Source organism: Varroa jacobsoni, unplaced genomic scaffold (assembly GCF_002532875.2).
Source record: "Varroa jacobsoni isolate VJ856 unplaced genomic scaffold, vjacob_1.0 scaffold_1326, whole genome shotgun sequence".
In the NCBI taxonomy this organism is placed as follows: Eukaryota; Metazoa; Arthropoda; class Arachnida; order Mesostigmata; family Varroidae; genus Varroa; species Varroa jacobsoni.
The window spans coordinates 56,186-74,700 of NW_019214228.1; the positions used below are offsets into that span (position 1 = coordinate 56,186).

The 18,515-nt window shown below is 42.0% G+C and overlaps 1 long non-coding RNA gene across 2 annotated transcripts in view; it reads left to right on the plus strand.

Moving 5' to 3' along the window:
- The window catches only part of LOC111268870 (uncharacterized), a 30,912-nt gene extending 12,790 nt beyond the window's left edge, over positions 1-18,122 (plus strand). The window contains exons 2-4 of one of the 2 annotated variants that reach the window (XR_002685432.2): positions 10,629-11,139; positions 12,591-12,759; positions 17,956-18,122. This is a non-coding gene — a long non-coding RNA (uncharacterized LOC111268870). The remainder of the gene's footprint in view (positions 1-10,628; positions 11,140-12,590; positions 12,760-17,955) is intronic. The other variant, XR_015314392.1, reaches the window with a different exon arrangement.
- Positions 18,123-18,515: the final 393 nt, after the last annotated feature.

Below are 18,515 nucleotides of genomic sequence, written 5' to 3' on the forward strand. Positions count from 1 at the left end.
AGAGACCTGGTCCGTACGAGCAGTCACCAACAAGTGGCTTCTGTTCGACCTGTAGGCAGATTTATTGAGAGTAATTGGGGCTGCATGTTTTATGTTGCGTAAAAATCGATAGACCTTTTCGACTCGTGCAAAGACTCGAGGGGACAGGAGGGTTTGATCAGCAAAGCCGACTTGCTCCTTCTTCCTTCAATAGGTACAAATGACAGTCGGCGAGCACTGCCAGTCATCGCTGCATTACCTGGATAGATCAGCTGTGTGCTACACTAAGCCTTCTTCCCCTAGATTTTAATTTAGCCACACTGACAGGAAAGCGTCGTGCTCTTCGTTACACTGGTACAGAGTATCGCAGCCGCTGTGAATACTCATAAAGGGCCGAACACGGAGAGCTACTGAAGAATCTACATAAGCAGGTATCAGTAACACAATAGGAGAACGATTAATATAACTACATGTCTTGTAGAGAGTCTCATAAAATTCGTAGGGACATCATGGAGGCACAAACAATTTGATACACTTATCAAGGCCGGTGCATGTTCAATATACAAATAGACTTCATGCACCAAGTCTAGGAACATTCAGGTTTTGGTAAGGTACGAAAATGCACAGGGCGGTTAGGGAGGCAGGCCCATGCTTATCAAGATACGCAGTCCGCCATTGGGGTATTATTCGAAACACCCGAAGTGGATGCTACTTATATTTAGGGTGTCTAGAGATTAAAATCTTAATGCAGATCCTCAGAAAAGAATTAACTTCAATATTGTTGTTTTTATCGTAGTAAAGCGACGGATAGTGATATATGTTAAATTGGGGTAAGTTTTGTCTGCAATTTGACTGTAACGGATAAAAGCAGATCAAGCAAAACTGGTTTCGTTCTGGAAATAGATTGCACCTTACAACGATTCTGTAACTCTGCAATGACATGTAGACTCAGCAATGTGTTTTATGAACTATTTTACATTGTTAAAGGAATTTCTACGTATGAGCTTCTAATATAATTTTTTTCTAGTTGAAGTTGTATGCGCTTATCCGGAATCTATTATTAGCCATACTGTCTAGTCCAGATACCCTACTTGAAATGCAAGCTAGCTAATATCGTTGTTTGTCACAGATAACTCACAACAAACCTTCCATTGTCTTCTGCAGTCATAAGCTCTTCATTAAAAGTTTGAAATCTTCGTTTCCCTCAGCTGTTACCCCCATCCCCAGTTCAGGATGCAGTTCGCCACCGGCTTACGCATAGGCTATACTATGACGCTTTTCCACGGTCCACGTTTCCCTGTAGTATCCTATAGCCGCCGTCGGCTGGTATACACACGCCGTTACTTTTCTCTCTCTGATCTAGGTAGTTTTTGCTAGCCCGCTTGCTCTTCAGTTTTCTGGACGTTCTTTATGATTTTCCTTGGAATTTATCCCTTCCGCAAGCTGTGTCCACGATTTGGGCAGATTATCCAGCCATGCATCAAATTCCAAGAGTGCTGCTGTTGTTACCGTCGCCATCATAAAAGATCAGCGCTAAGCCCGCCGCCAGTTTATCTGACAGGCCCGCTTTCGAAGGTTTTCCATAAGAGCGGGTGCAGTGCTCCCAACGGAACAGGCCGTCTAAACTTCTCCTTCTTTTCTTCTTTTTCTGGGCGTGCGGCTAACTGGCTGACTCCCTGTTTAGGTGGCCACATTGTCGGTCGAGGCTGGCTACCTCATGCTCAGAAGCTGCTGCTCGTTGAAGGATCTAAGGATCCTCGCTGAGTGCCAGAGGGTGGGTAAAATTTCGTATGGCCTTGATGGCCTGATTAAGATAGCAGAGAAAGTGAGAGAAAGAGAGAGGGGTAAAGAGAGCGGAAGGGAGAGAGAGAGAGCAGGAGTCTAATAAGAAACTCATCTGGGAGTCTGCGGGTGGTTAGTCCATGGGTCGTCCAAGGACGAAGGAGCAGAAAGGTCCCCAATGATCAGAAGGGTTGGCTCATTCCTTCTTCACATTCGCCCATTTCTGTTCTCCGAGGCCGCACTGCTACCGTCCCTACGTCGCGTCTCTGTAGGGCTTGCTATTTGTGCTGCTGTGAAGCGTTCCAATCCCCTCCTGAAGCTAAATCGAAACTGCGACTGCTGTTGCTGCTCCGTTAGCAGATCTAGCGTTTGCTGCAGCTTGTTGATGTTAGGGCTTAGGCTTGTCGTTTCTCCCTACCTTCCACAAATCTCCCCCCTTATCAATTTCGCCCTACCATTCCGCATCTATTCCAAGTGATCTTCGAAAAAAGATCAAGCGATCAGCGCAAACGATGGGGTTCATCCACATTTTGAGACGGTATATCGTATTTACAAGCAAATGCAACTAACTATGTGTCAGTGTTTGCAGAAGTAGAGATAACGGAACCGAATCAGGGAAACGTTTCGGACGGTGCTAGAACTCTATAGTACCAGCTAGTGCTATTCCCGTTACTACCAGTTAGGTAGTAATTATAGTAGACGTTCAAGCATACCAGGCAGATTACTTAGATCCTCCTGTCTTAATCGTCGTTGTTGTCGACAGCAGGCCGTTGAGCAGGCGAAAACGAACCGGAAGCCTCACCAGATCACTTTGCTTCGCTGTAGTTATTATAATTGGTCGACGTTCGATGAAGGATTGTGTTCCACTGCGCGCTCGTTTGTCGCTAATTAATAATCTCGCTAACTACAAGTGGTCATCATGTCATGTATATATAGCGGATAAGGAATCATTCAGGCTGCCCTACGGCGCAGCGTGCGCGGGAGATTGGAAGAAGGCTCGGAGCAAGTCTTAATTCTTAATTACTAGCCCGTAGGTTGTCAGGTAGAGAGAGTTTTGTTACCTGGCAATCCGTATTAGCTACACTTTGGTATTTAGCGATCTTTTCAAAGTTGTCTGTTTGTAAAGCTTAATGGAAAAGACACGTAACAAACCATTATATGTGTACGTGATAGCTATTCGTGGTAGATGATTATAAGCGTCAGATGGAAGCCTATTCCAAAAGTTTAATGGCTGCCTAAAATAGGTCTTGTATTGCCTATTGCTACTGTCCGATAAGTTATTGAAGCTTTGTTCATTAATCACACATGGCGCCACCATTCTTCACCAAAAACCGCTGTGATGACGGATCATTTGGGCACCCAAATGTATTCGTCTGTATCGTCTTCTGCTCATTATGTTAATTTGCATTATTTCGGCAATTGATGTAAAAGCTTTTAATAAGAAATAGACCCAGTATGAAAATATACAGGTATTTGTTCGTCCTCTCCTAGATACTTCTAATTAATTCAGCTAATTAAATCAACAAAAGGCCTATAATTTATAATAACGTTTTAAGTGGTTAAGCTTAGCTACACGTTTACGAGCGGTGGAAAGTAAGCTTTTAAGAACATCTTTAAACTGGACTACGTTATCGAATCAGGCGAACTTGAACAGGTTTTGTTATGGAAACGGATAACTTGAACTATTGCCACATAAACAATCCATTGTATTCAATATTTTTTTCCTTCTAGGCCCAGTAGGAATGCGTCAACCTGACTGAAATGACTATAGTGATATAGAGTATGCGCACATAAATAGGGTCACGTGAGAGTAAGCAAGGTGTAAAGCAGACGTAAAAAAGACGATTAGTTATCCACAATTGAGATTCCTAAACCATAAAAATGGTTTAGGATAAAGTGTTGTCATTCGACCTACAAGTTGTAACTTTTCAGTGTTCTAAAACGACAACACTGAAGTGAGTGAGTTCCGTATAGATCAATGGCCATCTGCTGATTTTCCTAATAATATCACAATTATTATTTTCGCACCGGAACTGAAATAACACCATCAACGAAACTCTGTAGAAACCGAAACAGATTCTGGTCTTACGGTGCAGGACCCAGGCTATGCATTGAAATTTCCCACGGCTTTTTTTCCGGCCAGCTGGAGATGTACGTGGCCTAGCATTGTGCTAATGGAAGACGAAATACTTCAGGCTCACTAATTTTTGAGTCGATTTTGCCAATGGCTTGTTAGCTGTTGACAACTAAGGTCCAAAGCAATGGCTTTGCAAGCCAATAGCAATTCATCATGCATGATTCCTTTCCAGTTCCACCAAAAATAAGGCATAACGTTTCCTAGCGTCAGCTTGGACTTCTTGGACCATAAATTGTGACGCACATCTCTTTTACACGTTACCGTTGTGTGTAATCCACTATAAATCACCAATAGTACACCTCTCTAGATACCAGTCTATTTCATTACGTTCTTGTAGGATTTCGCAAACAGAAATTCAATCGAGAAGATATCGATGAAATCAATTTTTTTTAGTAGCGTTAGAGAATCACCGAGCGACGCACAAGAAAGTGTTTTTTCTTTTTTTTTTTCTTTCGTTTAGACTGATCTTAGCAGTTTTGCCAGCAATCAGCAAAATTAGAATAGGAGAACCGTCTTTGCGTAAAAATGTAAAGATGGTCATTTGTTGTGGGGAAACAGCGCCACCTTACAGCCACTTAAAACACACACGGCATAGCTAATCGTAATTTACCTTGGATTTCACGGTGGCTCTATTGAAGGTTGAATAATATCGGTAAGTTGTGCGTACTTTATTTAGTTTACGGCCATGTGATCTGGCTAGCTAATGCGCATCTCCTGGAATACGTTACCGTGGTAATTATGAACGGGTAATCATCACTGATTCAATTTTCAACGTTATTAAATAGTTACTGTGGAATATGATAGCTATTTCATTTCATAGATCTGTTAGAGAAATCCTAGGGGAGATCAGGAGGACCTACCCCGGCTAGATCGACTGGACCCATCTTAGCTAGATGGTCTCTGATACTAAATCGAAAGGATGATTATTCCCAGCACTGGTTTGCAAAAATGTCAAAGTTAAAAAAAAAAGTTTTTCAAAATAAAAATTACCATGTCTTCGTTTCCTTTGCTATTGCTACATATGTCACCGAAAGGCACAAGTGTGTTTAACATTTTTTGGCGACGCTCAATGCAGCACGACCGCAAATGTAAAAGGCTCACTGTAGGGTGCTTAGTCATTTATAATACAAAACACAATTAAATAATAGTTTAGAATGAATCCGTACCATGTTAGTAAACGAACTATTTATTGATATTCGAAGGTTTACAGACTACGGTTTGCAACAATGCGGCTAGTGACTCTAGCCTGCTTCGGTAGCAGCCAATCAGATCCGAGCGAAGACAATTTTTTACTCTCAGAGGACAACCTACTTAAGGATACCAACTAACCAGCAACTCATTCGGCTCCGAGCAAGCCTGTTAGCCCGAACCCATCCGCCAGGAGTGTCGGTCGCTCATTGTGACCGTCATCAGGCCTAGCCTACCGTTACTAAACTACCACTATCTGGCGATTCGGTCACTTGGCTAACTATGGAAAGGCTTCTTCGCTAGCCACGGGAGAAGCAGCAGTGAAAACCTAAAGCATACGACTTTTTTCCTATGCTTTCTCCTTAGTCCCATTGGTCTGCTGGACACACACTTATTACCTTGTAGGCTAAACAGCCGACTGATCACCAGAGTCCGATAGGGGTGACGGGGACAAGGAGCGGTCCTGGCTAGTGCCAGAAGCTGCTAGCTACTGCCCTTGGCCCATGGCCTTCTTTCAACCGCAAGTTCCCCGGCTATGTCGACGGCGGCTTACCACCGCCAACATTATTACCACTTTACCGTTACGATAAGCAGACCGCGATTCGTGCACGAAACCTATAGAGTACGTATATGGTTGGTGCCTCTAGAAGGAACGACTGTTTTGGTAAGAGACAATCCGAATAACTGCTTTGCGGCTTACTTGCAGACATTTGCAACTGCGTCTCTCCGCATAAGCTTGGTTTCAATACTTATACTGTAAGGTTATAGAGGATGCACCATCTGAGCGCCAGAGTAGAACTGTTTTGGCCGAATGACTGAGCTACGTCGCCGCCCAGACAGTCAGCCAGACCTACGCGACGGAAACAACGAAGACGTTTTGCGTAATGAACTATTTTTTCTGCCAGAGTGTAACCGCACGATACGCGAACGCGTTTCATGATTTCAAAAAAGAAAGACATAGAAGAAAGGAGTGGATGGCGAACGAAGTATGACCAAGCGGCTTTCTAGCACGCTAGTATAGGAGTCGGTAAGGACACTTCTTCTGGAAGTCGTATAGTTTATTTCTACTAGTAGGATAACGACGATCACTTTGTATGTAATGTACCAAATAGCTCTGTAAAATACAGCATCCACAAAGCATATTGTTGTTGTAGGTGTCACAACACGTAAACGTGTATGCTTAGCAACTGTACGTGCTCATCTTGTATGCCAAGGTAGTCTTACTTACTCCCGGTATCTTTTACTTCTTCGAGCAATTCTTTAAGTACCATTTACTAATTTGCTTCTGTTTAAGTTCGTCCACAACCTACATTTTTTTTGAGCGTTCTACAGCTTTATATGTTAGAATCCAATGAGACAGAAGCGGGATCGTCCGTGCGTTCAGTAATATCCTAGATGCTCGAATCATAGAACACTAATGCCATCAAATAAAAATGCTCGGAGCTAAATAGATACTATCTAGTAAACAATCTACATGCGTTTCATTATACACGAATGGTATTTTTAGCAGTGGGAGTAAATGGAAAATTGCTTCAAAACTTAATAGAATATGCCTTAGGTGAAGACACCTGCAGGAATTATTGAAAACCCTTCATGGTTCGCTGTTTTTGACAATAAAATATCTCAGTTTACAATGAAGCGAGAACTTTGGTTCGGATCGTTATAAACTCGTATTAGGAAAGCGTGACAAATTAAACAGTACACACAGGTGCCAAGTTTCCGACAGCAAATGGGTCGGATTTTCAGATACGGTCAAACTAGCAAACATTCTGCTCAACCGATATACGGGAGTGTTTTTACCAAGGTATTTTTCTCCTTGGCCCATCTTTTCTGTTGCGTGTCTCACCGTTTGTAATTCCTCAGGCGCCTTATTTCTTCAGTCTCACCGAAATCCTCATTTGGCATAGCTGAGGAAACGGGAGCACTTGTGCCCGATGAGCTGATGAAGAAGACCACCTTGGAATACTTGCCGCAGTTGAACAGAAGGAAGAGAGAATTTCCGTTGTTGACTCGGATCGGAGAATGAAAGCTGAAAGAGAATGGAATACTGCAGGGTACAGGATAAAAGGAAAAGTGGGCAGAGCACCTCCTAACAGAAGCGGCAATCCTTTTGTCGCAACGAGCGACGAAACTTAGCTCTAGAGCAGCAGATTCAGCAGCTTTCGGAATTAGCTTCCCGAGTGGTTCTCCCGGCAGTTGTAGTAGCAGAAGCAGCAGCAGTACGCCGACCCACCGAGTGCGGTGATTTCCATAAGAAATAGATCGCGTTTTCATTATGATAATGCCTAGCTGCGGCCTTTTAGGCCCTGTTTCCTTAGCACGCTAACACTTCGCCGCGCAGTAGTTCTTCCAAGCTCCAGACTCCAAGCCCCCAGACTTGGCTCGACGCCCTTTGGCTCACGCTCCTTTTTCTCGTTGTGTTCCACTCAACAGCCCCCCCCCCCCAACAAACGAATGTCGAAGAAACACAGCAGACTTAGCAGAAGAAGAAGGCTTTTGGAGAGCGATTGAACAACGGAAGTTACCGACGTCGTTGTCACCATTGATGTCTGATCGTGGGTCTTGCTTACACTGATCCGATAGCCACTATCGCTGCAATGCCATTACAACGGCCGAGTTGAACGCGCCTCTGCACAAGACTGAATAAAATGAAAGACATCGAATAAACACGGCGACAACGACTATGACCTCCGCTATGATTTCCGCTATTAGACAAGCTTGCGTGATAAGGCGTGCGCGTGCCTTTTTTAAAAACCTTGTGAATGTTTTACTGAGATCGCTTTTGTGCTACAACAGCTATTGTTGTGTCCTGCATTCAGTTTGGGTAATCTGTTCATTTTGTGGAAATTGGCGACTTTGCCGACCTCAAAACGGATTTTCCTGTACGTTTATATACTATATAAGAGTTCCAAACGTCATATGTTTTGAAAATATAGAGAATGAAACCTGTAAGCATCACACTCAGGGGTAGCTTAAAGTTCAAGATGGTGGATGCACATGAAAAGCACACAACGCTTTCGAGTAGAAGAGAGCTTGTATGCGAAGCTCGCCACGTCGAAAAAACGACTGAGGAAACTAATGCACTCGAAATAACAAACCGGCCGATAGTTTAGAACGACATCATACACATTATTTATACCATTGTTACAATATTGTTGCCGATACGCGAGCTGTGATTGTTCTGATTAAGTTTCCTCACCAGCTGGCAAACCTTATACTAAGTTTATAGTATAAGCAGTAGTAAGCTTGTGAGAACATCTAATGTTATTTTTAAAGTCGTGGTTGATTTCAAGAATATTGCTGTTATCTCCCAGGTCGTTATCGAATCGACATCGAAACGAGCATCTGGCTACCAAACAGGTCAGCAAAATTATTGCAAGCAGACTTACAATGCTATTCGGGGTCACTCTGCTTCTGTTTGATTTTAAGTAGGGGATACTGGAAACTTACGATTTCAATGTAATTATGAATGGACACCAACTCGTACTGTGTTTAGATGTAGTATCATCAGATAGCAGTGGATAACATTGCGGGTTATACAAATGGCAAGACTATAGAAAATTTACTCCAGCATTGAAGTAGGCGGTCTGGTATTAGCAGGAAGAGTCAGCGAGTAGGCGAAAATGGGCAGGCAATTACTATTAGTGTATTTATCGGAAACAATAGGACACGACGGTAGTATATTTATTCGTCGGCTTGTAAATGTTAACCCTAAAACAAACATGTCTTCGCGTTACCCTGCAAACAACAAAGAGCCTACCGTTGCCTATGTCAATGCAGGTAGGCTCGTTGGAAAATAACTTTAGTTATAAGTCAAAGCTAGTAATTCTGGGCCTTCGATTTTTCATTTCTAGTTTTTGTAACCTCTTTCACACACGGCATAATTGTCACCATTGCAAAATCTGCCTTAGTCTCATCTTGCCTGCAACCCCGTTCCATGTGCATAACACGAAGGTTTAATTTTTAGATTTCCAGGTTTGCCAATTGTCCTAAAGTCTATCTTAGATTGTATTTCTCTAACGAATCTTTCTATCGGGCTGTCCTAATGATACATGTACCCCTAATAGTGACGTTGTTTATGTTAAAGTCAAGCATCGTATTTTCAGGGGAACAATAGTAAGCTTACATTGCATGGTGCAGTAGGACACATATGTCTACAGTTACAGAAAATGGATTCATAGTTAGAAAAAATAGGCTGCTTTTTTAACTCTTCTAAACCTGTTTTGCCTTAAGATGAAGCCAATATTTTCCTAATTGTAAAACTGTAACCCATCCTTTTCCTGTAAATTTATTTAGTAGGATGAGCAAATCATGTACGGTACTGTATTCGAAACTATTTTCTTACAGGTTTGTAATAATGGTCATATTATTTTTTGGATTTCACTGGTTGTTCTACTAATTATGTAGACATTATTCCATTATTTGAGCTCTTCTTCGAACATATTGACATACATATATAATTATTTGTTGCTGGTATGCTAGTTGTTGTGCTAATTCTACCCTGTTCTCTCTTTTGTACCCATCAATTAGATATAAAATTGTACTAAGTTGGCTGCGCAATAATCCTCTAAGAAAAAAAAAAGCAAAGGGGGCGAATTTCTCCGAGAGAAAAGACCTTTTTTTTTGTTCTTCAGTTGTTTCTATAGTTATGAGACCTGTGGAGGTTTGATACGCCTCACTAGATAATAAAGTAGCGTGTGGGCATTTAATGCGACGCATAGATGGTCATTACTACGTTGCTTAAAGTGCATTTCCATCTTGTGTATCTAATTGAATAAATGGTCGTAATCAAGTTTGATTCAGTTTACCATCGATGTCTAGCCTTCTTGGCAGGCCATTAACAAGTCGTTCTTTATAAGAAGAGCTTGAATGGCTCGTTTCATTTGGACTTCGGTTACCAGGGCCTGATTATTAGACTCTTTAGAGAGATTTAATAAGTCACAGCATGCTAGATCTTTGATCTGGTGCCGTTTTGTATTACAAGAATTTTGAATAGATGGTCGAGTACGCGTTGACCGTTTCGGTTCTTAATCATCTACTATTGTATGATATATATTGTTTTGATTTGTGCAATATTTGTCAACTACTACAAACGCAACAAAATACGCATGTAGCAGAATAAACATGTAGAATATAGTACGAAGATAGAAAAATAGAATATTATAACTGTTTATGCGAAATAATCTGAATTGCTCGATCGGCGGGCGGATTTGGATGTGCTTTCCGTGACGAAGTTTCCGTGACGTAATTTCGTTCCAATCCGAACATGAAACCGTACTGTATACTATACAGTCCACCAGACTGTTTTATATGAGAAAAAGGTTCAACGAGCAAGATTAACGAGCTGCGAGCAACGATATAAAATAGCGCCGAGATATGAACTGTTTTTAATATGCCAAAAATGTGACCCAAATATATATATATATCCCGAGTCGAACTCTCACCCATGGCTGATGAGACATGCACCACTTTTAGCAACATCTGGTTACATTGTTGCTATCAGTTCTAACATCACACACCTCATTTATGTAAATCCTTACAGATGATAAATAAACATAGTCTGCAGAAAAGAAGTTCCCAAATGAGAATGTTCTGGAGAAAGCACTGAGAGCATTCAACTGAAAATGTCAGTGTCAACGTTTCGTAACTGAAGTGGACCAGAAAAACAGCAATATGATTTCAAAACGTACGATCTAGAAACATAGCCCAAGTGAATCAAGGGAGCTGTCTACATTAGAAGAGAGCCGATGAAGAACAGAAAAGGTTCATAGACGTAAGTTGTCGTGCTCAGTTCTTACGCAAGACGGCCGTACGTTGTCAACAAAAGCATCGACGAGTCACACTCAAATCGTAGGTGACGAGATTTATGCTTATTGACCAGTGGCAGGCGCCTTCTCTGCTTCGTTGGCGATCCGAACGACTTCTGCTCGCCTTCTTCTTCCCGTTCTCTCCTACAACTTCCCTGCAGATCGCTGGGAATTGATTGGCCTGACCATCGGCATGGTTTACCAACCGCTCTGCCTTTTCTCCTTCTACTCTGCAACTATCTGCAGGTAAGTTGAATCGATATTGGTAGCGGAGGGTATCGTGACGCACAGATGTATCCGCAAGCTGGCAAGCAGCCGTTGCCAATCGCTACCGGACCAACAAACAGACAGAAAATCTGAGGTCGAAGAAAAAGAAGGGATAAGAAGAATGAGCAGTAGCATGCTAACCCAGTGACCACTCCGGCCGATTTCTTTCTCTCTCGTGTGAGCTCTTTCTATCCTTCTGCTAGTCTCTCTCGAATCGGCAACCTGAATCTGAGCCAACTACGCAATTGTTTATTGAGACGTTAACGAACTCTTTCTAGCACGATTAATAACATGTACTTCAATGTGAAGTATTGCATGAGTAAAGAAAAGGTGAGATCTGCGGCTTTAATGCATTAGTAAGAAACAGGTGCACGGTGGAATTGTGCGTGCAAAGCACGTTTTTAACACAGCTCAATTATTTGGAAGATTAAAAAGCAAGGCAATAATGTATAATAGTCAGATTAATATAAGGATGACAGTAATAGCCGAAGCAATGTTGAGAAGAGGCAGCAGCAGTCGGAAAGGGGTGAATAGGAGGAAACGGTGATTCGGGGGTGCAACGTTGCAGCTGCAAGGAGCCTGCAGCTGCTACCACCCGTCTGCTGCACTGAAGATCTAATACGAGTAATTATTGGCAGACCCACATTTACGCGAAGGGCCCGTTCTTTTTACCCCTACTGCCAATACTAGTCAGTCTGATCACCTTCACTTCCCGCATCTAACAGTAGAAGGTATCCGTCAAGTTAGCTTCTTGACTACAACTACTCAGACTCTTTCGTTCTGCCTTCACTTTTCCGTCTTCTACTACTGAGCGTACCGTATCGTACGGTTGGTCAGTGATCGTCGGCTTCAACGGAGGAAACAGATCACCATCGTCAGGTGTTCTATTTATGTGGTGCCGAACTGACGACAGCTTAGCGAGGGGCTTCTTTCATTATAGCAATCTGTTGAGATGGCTGCCCAAATAAATCCAGTATATGTTATGCTAGGTATAAATGATAGGGTTAACCAGCTATTTCTTGTATACTACCTATGTATCATTATAAAAACTACCATTTCTTAGTAGTTAGGAAATGTAGAAACTACTCTAAATCATTAATCCATCAACACAAGTGATTATTACGACATTAGCAGTAATAAGAAATAATATTACTACAATTTCAAACCAATTCGATTCCAACTATTTATATATATATATATATATACATACTAGTACGTGCGACAACATTCGGCCGCGTTACGTACCTGTGTGTTCTAGAGTCTGAGAGCATCTGCGTTTCAAGCTCATTCTTTCTTGAAAGTTTGCTCTGCGTGCTCAAATCTAATCTTTCTTCTCTGCCGCTGGAACAACACGCATTAACTCTTAGGTACACACACCCCGCTTTTCTGTGCACCCGCTCACATCTCTAATTGCAGGTTCTTTTTAATAGCATACGGTCGCTGTTTCGATCGGAAATCGCTGGAACAGACGGACCTTGAAGTCATCTCACGTGCCTGCATCGCTCATAAACGATTGGAACTGTTGTTGAGCTGAATTTGGCAGGACTCCATAGGCAAGCAGGCGCAGGCGCTTATACGACGAGCCGTAGACACTCGCTGGTGAACATCCTAATCCATTGCTTGATTGTCGAGTTGCTAGAAGTATCGGTAATAAAAAAAACTTATTTCAGACTCTGTCAAACGTTTCGCTGCAAATCTTAGCAGCTTTATCGACCATGTCATCCGTCCTCGAGTTAAGTTCCTTAGCTCACCTTCCCCACATTGCCACCAGTTACAATAGCAACGCACCAGGATCGACACACAGGCGATTTGTTCGAGCGCATTTCATTTATATATAGGGATACCGACGAAAATACTCAGGATTACATACAGTGTTGACACGTCGATACAATATATATATATATACATATATATATACACAGGTTAATGGTCGAAACAGTCTTGCACTACGATTTTTTTTTGAAAACGCATTGTATTTATAGAAATTTGGTTGCCATAGTCAGTCAGGTAACTAACGATTGCCAAAAACCAATTGGAAGACACTTGGATGACAATCATTATCGATATACAAATGAATATAGCAAATCTGTAGCATGAGTAGTAAATAGTTAGTGAGTAACCATCCCTAGATATAAATTATGGAGATATAAATTTAAGTACATGCATTGCATGTTCAAGACAATACTGAGTAACATCGAATCCCGATATCCCCAAACGTTGCCCAACCTGTTTTTTGCATGTCTCGCCTCTATTTCGCCCCATTGATCGTCAAACGTGCGCTCGACAGAAGCCAAAGTGCTCAAATGAGTGCAGGCCAACCCATCAGCGAACCTAGATATATACTCTATATAAGGAAGAGGTTCTGATACCACTACCGTGTATCTACTATTGGAGATCCGTCGGAGACTCGGTGGAATGAAGCCGCCTGGCCGGGTGCTCGTAGGCATTTACGTATCGGTTTACGATGATCAGTTTCTTCGAGTTCAAGTGTGAATATTTTATTTAGAATAGGAACAAATAATCCATTATATGAAAGAAGTTAACTGCAGGACATTTGAAAAAATACCGCGAAGTTACATTCTCATTTCATGTTTAGCACTAGCTTCATGCCAGGCTGTCACTTGGTACTAATGAAAAAGGTCCACTACAATAAAGTTTTTGTCTATAATGTTTCTGCTTTATATAATAATATATCGATCTTCTGTTATTTCTGCTTGATGAGGAAACATTTTCGGGCACAATTATACCGGTGTACTACAAAAATGCTGGCGCCATACGACGACATACCTATGTGAAAATGACCGGATGCCCTTAGCATAACAGCGTTACATGCAGTCATCTTTTGAGAGGAAGACAATGCTCGGGCAGGATATATTGTGTCAACAGGTATCATGACGCCTCGCATGTCTGTCATAGCAGCGGCCCGCTTATGATAGCGTGTCGTGCATCACGCGAATGAATGAAGTGATGAGCTTAAAGAGAAAACGTTACTCGGTTACTACCGAGTAACTCGGGAAAGAGATACTCGGTAGCTCGAATGCCGTGCCTTATTAACCCGCAGCTGATGTTTAGCAAATCAAGCAAAAGATGGCGATTGTCCACATGTTCGGTCCGTACGCCGCTTCGTGGTTGTCAATTTTACAAGCCATCCTATTAACACTGCAAGCACTCGGTGGTTTGAATATTTGTTTATAAAATTCAAGAGAAAATACATAAAGCAATGTGTTTAAAAACTGCTGTGAAAACATAACATTTTTTCAATCTGCCTTCTTTCGCCCACATCTACTCAAGAGGATGCATACTACGTGCCATTGGTATATCGACATGCTGAGCCTCGCTTAGGTCATTGACACCTGAACAATTCCTCTGCTAGCACAGCTCTTCGCTACACTCCCTCCCTGCGGACAGCTAACAAGAACAAACTTCCAAGACCACAAGGATTCCACCGATCAACAGAAAGAGTGTTATCGAGTTGTAAATTTGTTGTATAATGTTCACTGCTATTCGTCGCCCAGCCTCTCCTCTGTGCTAAAATGGTTCTCCGCGTTGTGTCAATTGCCCTGATCAGACGAAAAGTTACAACGCCTCCACAAGCCGTTGCTGCGATGGCTTGCAGCAGCTCGCAGGTGCAACGGTCACTGGGCAGCCCTTATGTTCTGTTGTGTGCACCGGACTGCAGCAAGAGCAATACTAGTAGGACTGACAGGGACGGTGGCCGTCGCGTAGCGGCGGCGGAAACATCAATCTTCTGCTGTCGGCGGTAAAGTCCCATAGCCAAGCGACCAGGTCCAGTTGGATGTCCCACATGCTACTATTCTCCATTCGGAGCTCCAATACGCGTCTACCTTGTAACACTGGACACCGCGTCAAGGGCAGAAGACCTGCTATGCTCCCTTCTACTCTTCGTCTCGCTTCTCCTTCCTTCTTGCACTGTTCAAGGGCCAACGCGGCAGGCTCCACGAAAATCGGACTGCCAGGACGTCCTGATCTGGCATGCTCTGCATCCTGCAGTGTGCAGGCCGTTGGTAGTGCATTCCCTTAAGAGATGAAGAGCGAGCACACGCTTAGGAATTTCCAATAGCTCCGGAGACTTACCTCGCTTAGCATTCTCCTCCAGTTGAGAACTAGCACGGTGCCACCAAATTCCCCCTGCCTGCGCCATATTCACTTACCAGGCCGCAGAGAACCGGCCTGTCCCGCCCGCTATTAACCACGCGCGGGAGGAGATCGGATCCTTCACGGGACCTGCGACAGTGTCTTTCGGGTGACCCATTTCAAGTGGCCTCGTCTTCTTAAGTATTCGGAGATATTTTACGTTTTAATAAGGGGTGAAACTTTTTAGCGCCGATACTGCACAACTGGAAATATGCTTGTGATACTGTGGGGATTTTCGAATATACCACGAATAGAGAGATACGTTATAATAACTTTGCTAGGCAGACATGACTGTACCATGAACTGCAATTAAAAACTCGAATGGTTTGAAAGTTACCATAGTTTAGCTGAGCATCGAATTGCATAGTTGTAGGTTCGGTGCCCTTGAAAACCTCGCCACCTTGACAAGTAATATATGATGAGATACTAAGCTCTTAAACAAGCATTACTGTTCAACTTATTAAAATGTTTTGTCTAATACAAGCACTAGATTGTTGATTTATCAAAAGATTTTGTTTAAGATAAATACTATTGTTTAAGATTGAATCTGCAGTTATTGTTGAATACACGCTTACCGTCAGTTAGCAATAACGCCGCACCGAAGATGCGAAGTGCATGATAAAGCAAAATGGTGCCAACAAGCTTACTTTCTTCGCCATTGAGACTCGATTACTTCGTCACTTGAACGCGATATGCTAAGGTAAATTATATTAAAAAGGCTTTCACCGTACATGAGCTTCAATATGTAAACAATCACTAACAGGAACTCTACATCAATTATATAAGTGAACAATAGTAAATTTTAAGTAATTTCGCATTGTTTTCATATTACATAACTCCTTTTGTGTGTGACCCTTGTGATATTATAAGCCATCAAATTTCAGTTTGTATGTATAGCTAAACTTCGAGCGAAATATACAGTAATCAAAGTTACTGTATATATCGCAACTAACAGGGTTTAAAGTTATGGTATTATATCTCTCAGTCGTTTTTTGCTGTTTTGAAGCGACTTTTAACTAACATTGCTTAGATATATAGATGCCTTTAGAAGGGCTCTCATGTCCGGGAAGTTTCCCTAACCTGAAATGTATAGCTTATTTTTGTAAAAGAAAAAAAAAAGCAAGATATTTTTTCCAATTTCGGGTTATGCGGCCCCTAAGATCTTCGATACACAAGTTCATCTAAACCAAACACAGTAGAAATTGTATTTTCTAAATAGCGTCTAGGTACGTAAGAAAGAAGTATGCCTATCGGCATTGTTTTCGAAAGATTTTATGGCGACACGACGCTAGGCCACGATTTGGGAATTCGTGCAGACCCGTAAGGCAAGAATATTAAGCGGCGCGATTACTGGCAAGTCGGTGGCCAATGCGAGAGTCTCTCGAGATCTTTATGAAGTGAGCTCTCCGACTAACGCTACTCGCTGAGCAGAAGAGCCTTCTTGACATACTGAAACAGTAGCCCAGCAACGACCTCGCAGATAGTTGCAGTGAGTTATGACTACCGCGTGCCTGGATCAGATAAACTTCCCGTTCAAGACATATTAGCACAATCAAGTGTCCTTTGTACACCGTATAACACTACTTGGTGGTTAATCTCCGTGATTTCAAAAAACAGGTCAGGGCAGGCTTCAGTGAAACAGAGCAGCTAATTTTGATTTTATTCGTAACGAATATCTCCAACAAGCTTTCCTTTCCGTACATGCTGGACAGTCCTACTTTTTTTTACTCGCTAGCTAAGGGACGGTTGCATACTACTCGAGTGGCAAAAAGCTCTAACACCCAAAAAAAAATCTGCAGAGCCGCTAAAGGCAACACTGAGAAAATGAAACCATCGTGAATGATGGCGTCGCTGAGCTGCATTCGTCGGCATTGTTAGAAGCAACACTCTAAGCCCACTTCTCCTGCGTCATTCGTAATCGTGACTACCTACAGAAAAAAAAATGAATAAGCGCCGTCCGCAAGTAAAGTTTCTCTTATATGCTAACGATCTTGTCTTATAGTTCGAATCCTAATACAGAAAAGCACAGACCAATTTTAAGGAATATATAGAGAATCTGGGTCAAAAAGTCAACCTGTGAAATACGAAGGCGATAAAGTCTCGTCGTGAAAGCCTGCTTGTTAGGAGAAATTCACTATGATTCAATGGCAATGTGGCTTAGTAATTCCTTCATGTATTTAGGAATAACGTCTACAGCGAACAGACGATCTTCCGGAAAGACACCGACGTCAGCTATAAATATAAAGAACCTACACAAGCTCTTACTAAAAACAGCCCTGATCCTTTTCGACTCGAAAGTAAACTCTTATATGTTATATAGAATACCGTTAGTGTTGAAGTACCTCAAGGGCAATCCACCTCGCGAGTTCGACTGTGCAAAGCCGGCTTAGGCAAAACGCGTCATGAACCTTTACATTTCAACTAAGAATAAACTTTTCATATCACCTGTGACCACTGTTCGGTTGAAAGTTCAAGGAACGGTTTGAAATATTTTAGACAGGAAATTACTAGATTACCCTATACGTAAATATGAATTGAAACTGAACGACATAGACCGAAGTTCTACCTAACTAAAGTAAAGATGATTTCTGTCTGAAAAAGGCATCGGCACAAGCGACTAACTTACTACGTCCTTCACAGAGTTCATCATGTCGTGTGTCAGGCTTCTGGACACCTTGACCCTAAAGACAGCCGCCGATGCCGATGATCCCATGCGTCCTATATGTTGCCCAGCAACTTCTTCTTTTATAATAAACTCTTAGGCACATTGATTTTATTTAATGTGCCATGTTAGAATTAAGTCAGTATTTCCATTACTTTAATTCATTTCATATATCTGTATACATACGCCGCATCTTTCTAAAGCGGCTCTATTCAATTGATTTATTATTTATCAATAAAAGTTGTGTATATAAGTATATAATTATAACGTCACATCTCAATGATTGACTACATATCACCTAATAGTTTACACATGTTTACAAATATACATGATACATGCAAACGAAATGCTAGCGTTGCGAGGTTTTGTACTCCTCATATTCAGAATTTTTGTTTATAGAAGCTGTTTTATAGAAGCAAGGTTTTTGAGGTTCCTAAATATAATACCGTCGCGCATATGTTGCCAAGCCAGGTAAACATCAAGAGCATATTCATGTACAAAATAAATAGGTCATTTTTGGACGCCATAAGTCCATAGA